This window comes from Tachypleus tridentatus, unplaced genomic scaffold (genome assembly GCF_004210375.1).
Source record: "Tachypleus tridentatus isolate NWPU-2018 unplaced genomic scaffold, ASM421037v1 Hic_cluster_1, whole genome shotgun sequence".
NCBI lineage: Eukaryota > Metazoa > Arthropoda > Merostomata > Xiphosura > Limulidae > Tachypleus > Tachypleus tridentatus.
Genome location: NW_027467777.1, coordinates 18,117,350 through 18,125,622, shown reverse-complemented (window position 1 = coordinate 18,125,622; position 8,273 = coordinate 18,117,350).

Below are 8,273 nucleotides of genomic sequence, written 5' to 3'. Positions count from 1 at the left end.
AGTAGATCCACACGTTACCAGTAAAGAACAACAATGTAGCAGTTTCAACTAAACAAGTAGATCCACACGTTACCAGTAAAGAACAACAATGTAGCAGTTTCAACTAAACAAGTAGATCCAAACGTTACCAGTGAAGCACAACAATGTAGTAGTTTCAACTAAACAAGTCGATCCAAACGTTACCAGTAAAGAACAACAATGTAGCAGTTTCAACTAAACAAGTCGATCCAAACGTTACCAGTAAAGAACAACAATGTAGCAGTCTCAACTAAACAAGTCGATCCAAACGTTACCAGTAAAGAACAACAATGTAGCAGTTTCAACTAAACAAGTAGATCCACACGTTACCAGTAAAGCACAACAATGTAGCAGTTTCAACTAAACAAGTAGATCCACACGTTACCAGTAAAGAACAACAATGTAGCAGTTTCAACTAAACAAGTCGATCCAAACGTTACCAGTAAAGAACAACAATGTAGCAGTTTCAACTAAACAAGTCGATCCAAACGTTACCAGTAAAGAACAACAATGTAGCAGTCTCAACTAAACAAGTAGATCCACACGTTACCAGCGAAGCACAACAATGTAGCAGTTTCAACTAAACAAGTAGATCTAAACGTTACCAGCGAAGCACAACAATGTAGCAGTTTCAACTAAACAAGTAGATCTAAACGTTACCAGCGAAGCACAACAATGTAGCAGTTTCAATTAAACAAGTAGATCTAAACGTTACCAGCGAAGCACAACAATGTAGCAGTTTCAACTAAACAAGTAGATCTAAACGTTACCAGCGAAGCACAACAATGTAGCAGTTTCAATTAAACAAGTAGATCTAAACGTTACCAGCGAAGCACAACAATGTAGCAGTTTCAATTAAACAAGTAGAAACACACGTTACCAGTAAAGAACAACAATGTAGCAGTTTCAACTAAACAAGTCGATCCAAACGTTACCAGTAAAGAACAACAATGTAGCAGTCTCAACTAAACAAGTAGATCCACACGTTACCAGCGAAGCACAACAATGTAGCAGTTTCAACTAAACAAGTAGATCTAAACGTTACCAGCGAAGCACAACAATGTAGCAGTTTCAACTAAACAAGTAGATCTAAACGTTACCAGCGAAGCACAACAATGTAGCAGTTTCAATTAAACAAGTAGAAACACACGTTACCAGTAAAGCACAACAATGTAGCAGTTTCAACTAAACAAGTAGATCTAAACGTTACCAGCGAAGCACAACAATGTAGCAGTTTCAATTAAACAAGTAGAAACACACGTTACCAGTAAAGCACAACAATGTAGCAGTTTCAACTAAACAAGTAGATCCACACGTTACCAGCGAAGCACAACAATGTAGCAGTTTCAACTAAACAAGTAGATCTAAACGTTACCAGCGAAGCACAACAATGTAGCAGTTTCAATTAAACAAGTAGAAACACACGTTACCAGTGAAGCACAACAATGTAGCAGTTTCAACTAAACAAGTAGATCCACACGTTACCAGCGAAGCACAACAATGTAGCACTCTCAACTAAACAAGTAGATCCACACGTTACCAGTAAAGCACAACAATGTAGCAGTTTCAACTAAACAAGTAGATCCACGCGTTACCAGTAAAGAACAACAATGTAGCAGTTTCAACTAAACAAGTCGATCCAAACGTTACCAGTAAAGAACAACAATGTAGCAGTTTCAACTAAACAAGTCGATCCAAACGTTACCAGTAAAGAACAACAATGTAGCAGTCTCAACTAAACAAGTCGATCCAAACGTTACCAGTAAAGAACAACAATGTAGCAGTTTCAACTAAACAAGTAGATCCACACGTTACCAGCGAAGCACAACAATGTAGCAGTTTCAACTAAACAAGTAGATCTAAACGTTACCAGCGAAGCACAACAATGTAGCAGTTTCAATTAAACAAGTAGAAACACACGTTACCAGTGAAGCACAACAATGTAGCAGTTTCAACTAAACAAGTAGATCTAAACGTTACCAGCGAAGCACAACAATGTAGCAGTTTCAATTAAACAAGTAGAAACACACGTTACCAGTGAAGCACAACAATGTAGCAGTTTCAACTAAACAAGTAGATCCACACGTTACCAGCGAAGCACAACAATGTAGCAGTTTCAACTAAACAAGTAGATCCACACGTTACCAGCGAAGCACAACAATGTAGCAATTTCAACTAAACAAGTAGATCCACACGTTACCAGCGAAGCACAACAATGTAGCAGTCTCAACTAAACAAGTAGATCCACACGTTACCAGTAAAGCACAACAATGTAGCAGTTTCAACTAAACAATTAGATCCACACGTTACCAGTAAAGAACAACAATGTAGCAGTTTCAACTAAACAAGTCGATCCAAACGTTACCAGTAAAGAACAACAATGTAGCAGTTTCAACTAAACAAGTCGATCCAAACGTTACCAGTAAAGAACAACAATGTAGCAGTCTCAACTAAACAAGTCGATCCAAACGTTACCAGCGAAGCACAACAATGTAGCAGTTTCAACTAAACAAGTAGATCTAAACGTTACCAGCGAAGCACAACAATGTAGCAGTTTCAATTAAACAAGTAGAAACACACGTTACCAGTGAAGCACAACAATGTAGCAGTTTCAACTAAACAAGTAGATCTAAACGTTACCAGCGAAGCACAACAATGTAGCAGTTTCAATTAAACAAGTAGAAACACACGTTACCAGTGAAGCACAACAATGTAGCAGTTTCAACTAAACAAGTAGATCTAAACGTTACCAGCGAAGCACAACAATGTAGCAGTTTCAATTAAACAAGTAGAAACACACGTTACCAGTGAAGCACAACAATGTAGCAGTTTCAACTAAACAAGTAGATCCACACGTTACCAGTGAAGCACAACAATGTAGCAGTTTCAACTAAACAAGTAGATCTAAACGTTACCAGCGAAGCACAACAATGTAGCAGTTTCAATTAAACAAGTAGAAACACACGTTACCAGTGAAGCACAACAATGTAGCAGTTTCAACTAAACAAGTAGATCCAAACGTTACCAGCGAAGCACAACAATGTAGCAGTTTCAACTAAACAAGTAGATCTAAACGTTACCAGCGAAGCACAACAATGTAGCAGTTTCAATTAAACAAGTAGAAACACACGTTACCAGTGAAGCACAACAATGTAGCAGTTTCAACTAAACAAGTAGATCTAAACGTTACCAGCGAAGCACAACAATGTAGCAGTTTCAATTAAACAAGTAGAAACACACGTTACCAGTGAAGCACAACAATGTAGCAGTTTCAACTAAACAAGTAGATCTAAACGTTACCAGCGAAGCACAACAATGTAGCAGTTTCAATTAAACAAGTAGAAACACACGTTACCAGTGAAGCACAACAATGTAGCAGTTTCAACTAAACAAGTAGATCCACACGTTACCAGCGAAGCACAACAATGTAGCAGTCTCAACTAAACAAGTAGATCCACACATTACCAGTGAAGTACAACAATGCAACAGTTTGAATTAAAGAAGTCGATCCAAACGTTACCAGTGAAGTACAACAATGTAGCAGTTTGAATTGAAGAAGTCGATCCGAACGTTACCAGTGAAGTACAACAATGTAGCAGTTTGAATTGAAGAAGTCGATCCAAACGTTACCAGTGAAGTACAACAATGTAGCAGTTTGAATTGAAGAAGTCGATCCAAACGTTACCAGTGAAGTACAACAATGCAACAGTTTGAATTGAAGAAGTCGATCCAAACGTTACCAGTGAAGTACAACAATGCAACAGTTTGAATTGAAGAAGTCGATCCAAACGTTACCAGTGAAGTACAACAATGTAGCAGTTTGAATTGAATAAGTCGATCCAAACGTTACCAGTGAAGTACAACAATGTAGCAGTTTGAATTGAAGAAGTCGATCCAAACGTTACCAGTGAAGTACAACAATGCAACAGTTTGAATTTAAGAAGTCGATCCAAACGTTACCAGTGAAGTACAACAATGTAGCAGTTTGAATTGAAGAAGTCGATCCAAACGTTACCAGTGAAGTACAACAATGCAACAGTTTGAATTGAAGAAGTCGATCCAAACGTTACCAGTGAAGTACAACAATGTAGCAGTTTGAATTAAAGAAGTCGATCCAAACGTTACCAGTGAAGTACAACAATGCAACAGTTTGAATTGAAGAAGTCGATCCAAACGTTACCAGTGAAGTACAACAATGCAACAGTTTGAATTGAAGAAGTCGATCCAAACGTTACCAGTGAAGTACAACAATGCAACAGTTTGAATTGAATAAGTCGATCCAAACGTTACCAGTGAAGTACAACAATGCAACAGTTTGAATTGAAGAAGTCGATCCAAACGTTACCAGTGAAGTCCAACAATGTAGTAGTTTGAATTTAAGAAGTCGATCCAAACGTTACCAGTGAAGTCCAACAATGTAGCAGTTTGAATTTAAGAAGTCGATCCAAACGTTACCAGTGAAGTACAACAATGCAACAGTTTGAATTGAAGAAGTCGATCCAAACGTTACCAGTGAAGCACAACAATGTAGCAGTTTGAATTAAAGAAGTCGATCCAAACGTTACCAGTGAAGTACAACAATGCAACAGTTTGAATTGAAGAAGTCGATCCAAACGTTACCAGTGAAGTACAACAATGCAACAGTTTGAATTGAAGAAGTCGATCCAAACGTTACCAGTGAAGTACAACAAACAGCTTCAACTGCAGTTTCTTACCAAACATCTCTTTCTGACACAGAACATGAAATTTAAAGTTCATAAACTCTAAAATGTATTACGGCTTATTAGAACGGCTGCTTTGATATATCTAATGGTTTAAAGAAACAAACCTCATACTGTATTTGAACACCACCTTTAATGAAACGTCTTTGTCTACCTTACATAGCAGAATATAATTCTAATACAACGTTACATAGATGTAGCTTCCCTCTAGAAACCATATGTCTAGCAATTTGTGAGTGTCATAAATGACCCCTAACAAAAGAGGAATAACATAATTAAGCTCTCAGAATGTAAACCCTAATAGTTTTCTTCCCGAATGTTAACTTTAAGATACCTTCAAGTTGTTTATTTATTTTACAATGTCAAAACATTCAGTCATTTTGTCTTAGGATAATCGGAGAAGAGATCTGTTTCTTGAATGTCAGCTCGTGTCTGGGTGTCCACCTGTCACGAGGGGTGGGTGACAACACACGTGCTTAGCATGACACGGCCGAGCTCGCGATAAAGGAAACGGGTTTCCTTTCGCCACGATTCAGAGTTTTAAAGGTTATCTTTCCGATGTTCTGTTTTCTAGGGTTGTGATTGTGCTCAAATATGTTCATTCATTTTTGACAGACATGCTTTACATATGAATCAGTTTCTTCAGATTATTGTGATGTTCCAAACATTTTTTTACGCATACATTAAAAGCGTAAACATACCACAGTATTCTGTTTATAAAGGCTGACGTTTTTTCCGTTTATACACAGACGAGTTCACTGTAATGAGTCACACAGGGTTAATCATAACAGAATTTTAAATCGTAGGCTACAATTACCACGCAGAAAACCCAAGAAACTAAACATTATTTTAAAATCACTGTCATTTTATAACTGATCTTTTCAGATAAGATGTTCTGATCACATGATTCATGTTTGTTTGTTAGATATCTGTTCTGTAGTTACCACTGAGCTACATACTGTTAAAGTTATCACTAACATATTGTTAAAGAAATCATTAACATATTGTTAAAGACATCATTAACATATTGTTAAAGACATCACTAACATATTGTTAAAGACATCACTAACATATTGTTAAAGACATCACTAACTTATTGTTAAACACATCATTAACATATTGCTAAACACATCATTAACATATTGTTAAAGACATCACTAACTTATTGTTAAACACATCATTAACATATTGCTAAACACATCATTAACATATTGTTAAACACATCATTAACATATTGTTAAACACATCATTAACATATTGTTAAAGACATAACTAACATATTGTTAAACACATCATTAACATATTGTTAAACACATCATTAACATATTGTTAAAGACATAACTAACATATTGTTAAACACATCACTAACATATTGTTAAACACATCATTAACATATTGTTAAACACATCATTAACATATTGTTAAAGACATAACTAACATATTGTTAAACACATCATTAACATATTGTTAAACACATCATTAACATATTGTTAAAAGACATAACTAACATATTGTTAAACACATCATTAACATATTGTTAAACACATCATTAACATATTGTTAAAGACATAACTAACATATTGTTAAACACATCATTAACATATTGTTAAACACATCATTAACATATTGTTAAACACATCATTAACATATTGTTAAAGACATAACTAACATATTGTTAAACACATCATTAACATATTGTTAAAGACATAACTAACATATTGTTAAACACATCATTAACATATTGTTAAAGACATAACTAACATATTGTTAAACACATCATTAACATATTGTTAAAGACATAACTAACATATTGTTAAACACATCATTAACATATTGTTAAAGACATAACTAACATATTGTTAAACACATCATTAACATATTGTTAAACACATCATTAACATATTGTTAAAGACATAACTAACATATTGTTAAACACATCATTAACATATTGTTAAACACATCATTAACATATTGTTAAACACATAACTAACATATTGTTAAACACATCATTAACATATTGTTAAACACATCATTAACATATTGTTAACCACATCATTAACATATTGTTAAAGACATAACTAACATATTCTTAAACACATCATTAACATATTGTTAAAGACATAACTAACATATTGTTAAACACATCATTAACATATTGTTAAAGACATAACTAACATATTGTTAAACACATCATTAACATATTGTTAAAGACATAACTAACATATTGTTAAACACATCATTAACATATTGTTAAACACATCATTAACATAATGTTAAACACATCATTAACATATTGTTAAAGACATCACTAACATATTGTTAAAGACATAACTAACATATTGTTAAACACATCATTAACATATTGTTAAACACATCATTAACATATTGTTAAACACATCATTAACATATTGTTAAAGACATAACTAACATATTGTTACAGACATAACTAACATATTGTTAAACACATCATTAACATATTGTTAAACACATCATTAACATATTGTTAAAGACATAACTAACATATTGTTAAACACATCATTAACATATTGTTAAAGACATAACTAACATATTGTTAAACACATCATTAACATATTGTTAAACACATCATTAACATATTGTTAAAGACATAACTAACATATTGTTAAACACATCATTAACATATTGTTAAAGACATAACTAACATATTGTTAAACACATCATTAACATATTGTTAAACACATCATTAACATATTGTTAAAGACATAACTAACATATTGTTAAAGACATAACTAACATATTGTTAAAGACATCATTAACATATTGTTAAAGACATCACTAACCTATTGTTAAAGAAATCATTAACATATTGTTAAAGACATCATTAACATATTGTTAAACACATCATTAACATATTGTTAAAGACATCACTAACATATTGTTAAAGACATAACTAACATATTGTTAAACACATCATTAACATATTGTTAAACACATCATTAACATATTGTTAAACACATCATTAACATATTGTTAAACACATCATTAACATATTGTTAAACACATCATTAACATATTGTTAAAGACATAACTAACATATTGTTAAACACATCATTAACATATTGTTAAACACATCATTAACATATTGTTAAACACATCATTAACATATTATTAAAGACATAACTAACATATTGTTAAACACATCATTAACATATTGTTAAAGACATAACTAACATATTGTTAAAGACATAACTAACATATTCTTAAACACATCATTAACATATTGTTAAAGACATAACTAACATATTGTTAAACACATCATTAACATATTGTTAAACACATCATTAACATATTGTTAAACACATCATTAACATATTGTTAAAGACATAACTAACATATTGTTAAAGACATAACTAACATATTGTTAAACACATCATTAACATATTGTTAAAGACATAACTAACATATTGTTAAACACATCATTAACATATTGTTAAACACATCATTAACATATTGTTAAAGACATAACTAACATATTGTTAAACACATCATTAACAT